At 35.3% G+C, this 5,664-nt stretch overlaps 1 long non-coding RNA gene across 1 annotated transcript; it reads right to left on the bottom strand.

Moving 5' to 3' along the window:
• Positions 1-389: 389 nt before the first annotated feature.
• On the bottom strand, positions 390-1,925 carry LOC148978779 (uncharacterized). The gene is made up of 4 exons (XR_016169042.1): positions 1,399-1,925; positions 1,237-1,298; positions 854-1,151; positions 390-739 (listed from the first exon to the last, which is right to left on the bottom strand). It is a non-coding gene; the product is annotated as an uncharacterized LOC148978779 (long non-coding RNA).
• Between the last annotated feature and the right edge of the window lie 3,739 nt (positions 1,926-5,664).

The following is a 5,664-nucleotide window of genomic DNA, read 5'->3' on the forward strand; positions in this document are numbered from 1 at the left end:
AAAGAGCTGTAATCGGGCATGTGAAACTCCTGAGTACTCCTGTGTACTCCACAAATAAACGTGTGTATACGGGAGTTTGCTGTCCCGTCACACAATCCCGAAAACTCCTGGATATGTACCAAGTTTGGGGCACAGCAGGGAGCCACTAGGGCCATCAGTTACCATGGTGAATAATCCCCAGGTCGGGGTCAATGCAAGGGAACATTAGCATTTCACACCTTTGGGACACAAGGCAGTGGCCTCCTTCTATTGGTCAGAGATCTTACATAGGATTGGGTGCTCAATGCTTTGTCCCTCCTCTAAACCCCCACACTATTGGTCCAGTTTATGGCCTCATTTGGGTTTATTATTACTCATTATTAATATTCATTGTCATTGGGGTTCATGGTTATAATGTCAAGACAATCAGATAGACAAAGTTGAGTTTGTTATTTTTATTATTTGTAAATGACACTGGGCACATGACATATATATTTATATACACACAGTCAAAAGTCTATAAATTAAAAAAAACATTAGCACAGAATACATTTTACTATTAGTCATACAATAAATAACCCCATATAATATATAAGGCCTGTGTATAATATATGTAAAACAATATAATAACCCGAACAACCCACACCGACTTTCCATCCAATATGGCATCCTACTCTTCAGACATGTGGTCAACTGTTGCAGTCTTCCAGATAGCTGCCTCTTCCTCTGTCTGGGGAACCCCAGTCCTGCAGCTCAGTAGCTGCAAAATGGGAGGGAAAAAAGTAATTAAACCACTGAAAATATCAAATGTGTTGGGATGGGAGCCTCTCCCAGGCTGAGGCTTTTACTCAGATTTATATGTATTTATACTTACTCTTCTTTTTCTTTGTCTCATGAGCATAATGATCCCGCTGTCCTCCATCTTGTCTTTGTTATCATCTTGGGCCATCCTGTAACCCCTTCTAACAGTTTCAAAATATGTCTTGCAGGATGCTAGAGAGATGGAGATAGAGAGGGGGAGAATATGTTTATTTGTAACTAACTAATCTATACAGTTAAAAAGTTGTAGCCTTGGTTCATTCTCTTGTGACTTACCATTAACAACAGCAGGATCTACGTTCGGTACAGCCATTAAAAAGATTATGACCTCGAGGTTGTGGGGGGAGGATAGACTGTGAAGCAGTAATTAAAGAAGGTTGATTAAAAATATAATTTAGAAGAAAAGACTGTTATAAAAGCATAGTTTTAAAGATATACCTTGTCTGTGCGTCATATTTGTGTATGTTGTTTTCCCCATTGTGCAATCTCCATACAGCTTCCTGTAAAAATCCAACATAGTATGAGGGCTCAATTCGAATAGATTTATAAATAAAGCACACAAAGTTAAGCAGACACTGTGATGATCAGAAAATAACTTACCGCAACAGAATTATTCCCAGCTCTCTTTAATTTCTTTGAAGCAGGCTCCTCTTTTGCCTCTTTGAGCTCATTGATGTCAGCCTCCATCTTATCCAACCTCATGTCCATCATCTCCAGCTTTTCAAATATCCTCTTCAAACTTTCATTTGCCATATACACCAGTCTGTTTTCGTTCGGACTCAGAGATTTAAGAGCCATATTGTCCCTATGTAAAGGAGTAACATCTCCACTCTGCTCTCCGTAACACTTGTTGAAGATTGACACAATGTAAAGCCTATCACCTTTCCTGAATACTAATGAGGGGGGCAGGGGAATAGGGGCAAACTTGAGCCAGTCCCAAAACAAATTAGCATTTAAAAAGCCAAGCCATTAACTAACAGCATGTGGTCAGACAAGTTCCTGTTTTCGGGCCTTTACAGGCATTTACAGGTACGCATAACAAAGTTCCAAAGATCCCTGCCAAACAGCACATTTCGCGGGCGTTTTCATTGTCCGAATTCTCCCGTATACACACTTTTTGACGCAGTGAATTACCTTCTTTTTCATGGAGTCCGACCAATGAAGGGTGACGATTACTGTCTGCAGGCAGGGGTGTTTTCCTCCATTGGTTGAGCATTGATGCATGGCTGTGGGTTGTTAGACAAATGTGAGTCGCTCTGCATCATTAGTGCTGATTCATTTATGAAGACTAGATTGATTTCACTGCACAGTAACTGTGTTTCTGAAAAAGAAGCATGCCCTCCATTCGATTAGGAATTCTCTCGGAGTTACACGCGACGGTCTAATCACATCTGATGAATAATGTAATCAGAAGTAAGAATGGAAGGGGAGGAGTCCTGCGCTGTAATTCACTGTACTGTGAGTTAAATCACTGCATACACTCTTTAACCTCATTATGAGAAATGGTACTTCAGGCACAATATCTCATGACGATATTGACTTACAATCTCCCCTGCTAGCTCATTGTATAATTTACATCTCTGTCATTTTTATATGAAATGTATATTCCTATAATTACACAATAAACATGGTTCACTGAAATTATACCTCACCACACCTCAATAGATATACTGTGTAGATTTGAAAAGTTAAAATATAAAGTTGTGTGTGTGTGTGTGTGTGTGTATGTATATATATATATATATATATATATGAAGAGCTCTTTTCCAAAACGCTATAAATCCATTTCAATAGTTTTCAGGAAAACTACATTTTTTACCTAGACCCACACATTTTGTGAATATTCAAATTATCCTGTTTAAATGTTTTATTGGTTCAGTCTGAACATTTTGAACAATAATTATTAAATCAAACAACAATATTGTTAATGATAATTTAAAAGTTAATTTTATTTTTTTCCAAAACGCTATAAATCGAAATAAACCTCAAACAAATAGTACCAATTTCAACATATGCATGAAAAAAAACAAATTATTAATACCAATTTCAACATATGCATGAAAAAACGAATTATTAAAAATGATCAATATATGATAACGATATTCAAAAAAGGGATGGGCACCCCTCCAGCACATGCACACACACACACAGGCTACATAACATGTGAGCAAAGCGGAGCAGCATGACGCTTAAATATAAGTTAAAAAAAACAACAACAAAAAAAATAAACATTTCACATTTGTTTTTAATAATATTACATTACTTATTTTTATTATTTCATCTATGTTGAGTAGGCTGTGAAAAGGGAACCGCATGAGATGAGTAAGATAGGATCAAAATTCAAAAGCTGCCCAATATCGGAAAATATTTGGAGTGCGTCAGACATGATTTTGACCACTTATTAAGTTTTGTTTTGTAGAAAGCTTGTAAATTTCGTTTCATATAAATTGTATCTTCATTTTAATAAATGTTTCATCGACAAATTGACTGGATTAATACATTAGAAGTAAATATCAGACAATATAATCAGGACACAGAGGCGCGCAGGTGAACCGGAGCGCGTCTCATAATATGAACCGAAACACCGCGATGCTTGCCTCACACAGGCCTGAGAACTAAGCTACAGAAAGCTTTAAATATCTACTTTTAAACAAAACAATTAAAAACTAAAATAAATTGGCAACTCTCTGCGTATGTAGGCTAATTCGAAGTATGCGTTTCTCTATGCGCGTTCACTGCGAAGATGGCGAGTAAGCATCATCAACTTTATCTTTGTTGCTGACACTGACAGAAAACACTAGTTTATTAATAAACAATTCAAATGTTTCATGCATAATCATTACTTTTGCCGGTTCTTTGTGGCAAGCTTTATGCATACGTTGAGATGCGGAATATGCAATTAAAAACGCTCATATGGTTTCTCTCCCATTCAACCCGATCTCACGGGAATTCGTACGAATTTTACGAGGTGGCTAATTCGTACGAATTCGTACGAATTGGTCGTGAGATAGGGTAGTCCCATTTAATTAAATCAATATATGTGATTACTGATAATACAAATGGCTTAAATGATCTACTACTAGTCGACTAGAAAACTAGGACTCATTTTGAGGAATGAATGAACATAATAAACCTCTGTTCAGAGTGCCGCCGTGCTGGATTGTGTAGAGCGCTCATTGAATTTGAGGATTTATCGTGTTTAGGCTAAAAACAGGGCTGGTGCTTATCGCGGCTTGGGAAGAAACTGTATCTTGCAGTACATTTTAAACAAGGAAATATAGCGATTCGGCATGAAACGTTGATAGAGCAGTGAAAGGGTTCTGTCCGCAGCAGAATGACACGACAAACTCATTTTTTTTAAAAATGTCGTTTAACGCGTTTTGGAAAAGAGCTCTTCATATATTTATTTATATATATACACTGTAAAAAAAATATTGTTGTAATTGTTGTAACATGAAGTAAAACATGAAGTAACCTAGTTGCCTTAATTTTAAGTTCATTGAAATGGAAAAAAATGAGTTAATACAAGAAGGAGATTGATTTAATCATCAGAAACTCAGAAAATATTATGTTATCTGAACCACACTAATTATTTAAGTTGATTTGACAAAAGAAAAGAAATATTGTTATTACAAATCATGAACATATTTTTTAGAGTGTATATATACAGTAAATATATATATATATATATATATATATATATATATATATATATATATATATATATATATATATATACATATATTATATTTTTTATATTATTATATTATACATAATGTAATTTATTACATTAATGTTGGTTATAATATATATATATATACATTTAATTATTCAATTTAATATTTTATCAAATTTTAATTAATACATTTATTTAATTGTTTTAATATATTACACTCTAAAAAATACGTTCATGATTTGTAATCACAACATTTTTTCTTTTGTCAAATCAACTTAAATAATTTATGTGGTTCAGATAACATAATATTTTGAGTTTCTGATGATTAAATCAATCTCCTTCTTGTATTAACTAATTTTTTTTCCATTTCAATGAACTTCAAATTTTAAGGCAACTAGGTTACTTTATGTTTTTTTACTTTAAGTTAAACCAACAATATTTTCACAGTATTGTCAGTATTAATGTATTAAAATAATACAAGGCAAGTATATCCCTGTGTGTGTATTTACAAATAAAAGGGAGGGAATTGTGTTGATACTATGTTGTCTCTCTCCTGCTTAATCAGTTTACTTGACTCTTAACCTTGACATACAACAGAATAACTGTACATTCTAAAGAACTCTCGTTAAAAGAGAAGGAAAGCGGATAATGAAGGCAGGATCGATTCGGACATTGTCTCAGGCGGCCCTCGGGCACTTCAGGCTCCGTGCATGAGGACATCTGATGAGGGTCCCGTGTCTGATACCTGGTGCAACAGTCTTATTACGGAAGATAGCACCTGAGCCCTAACTGATTCTCTCGGAGGGAGAAAACCCTACAATAATCAGCAAGATGAATTCCTGACTTGCAGTGCTCAAATCTTCAGCTCCAATCAAGTTTTGGTTGTGTGAGGCTGGATCCTGCTGCTGTCAGAAGGTCAGATTTATTCAGCGTAGTTTTGCTGTCTGTCATGATTTACTAGCTAGAGTATCTAGTGAAATGTGGCTGGCGGAGATAAAGTTGTATTCAGGTAGTCAGTCTACTTCATCTAGTGAACATATTTATTTATTTTAATAAAGACAAAATGGTAGCTTAGAAAACAATGATGACCCCATGTGATACTGTATTTTAAGTCGTCTTATCCGATCTGGGTGTAGGGGAGCGCGGGGCACAACATAAGGGCTAGTTGTAACACCTTCACACATGTCATA

The sequence above is a fragment of the Pimephales promelas genome, chromosome 6, assembly GCF_988280905.1.
Source record: "Pimephales promelas chromosome 6, fPimPro1.hap1.1, whole genome shotgun sequence".
Lineage (NCBI taxonomy): Eukaryota > Metazoa > Chordata > Actinopteri > Cypriniformes > Leuciscidae > Pimephales > Pimephales promelas.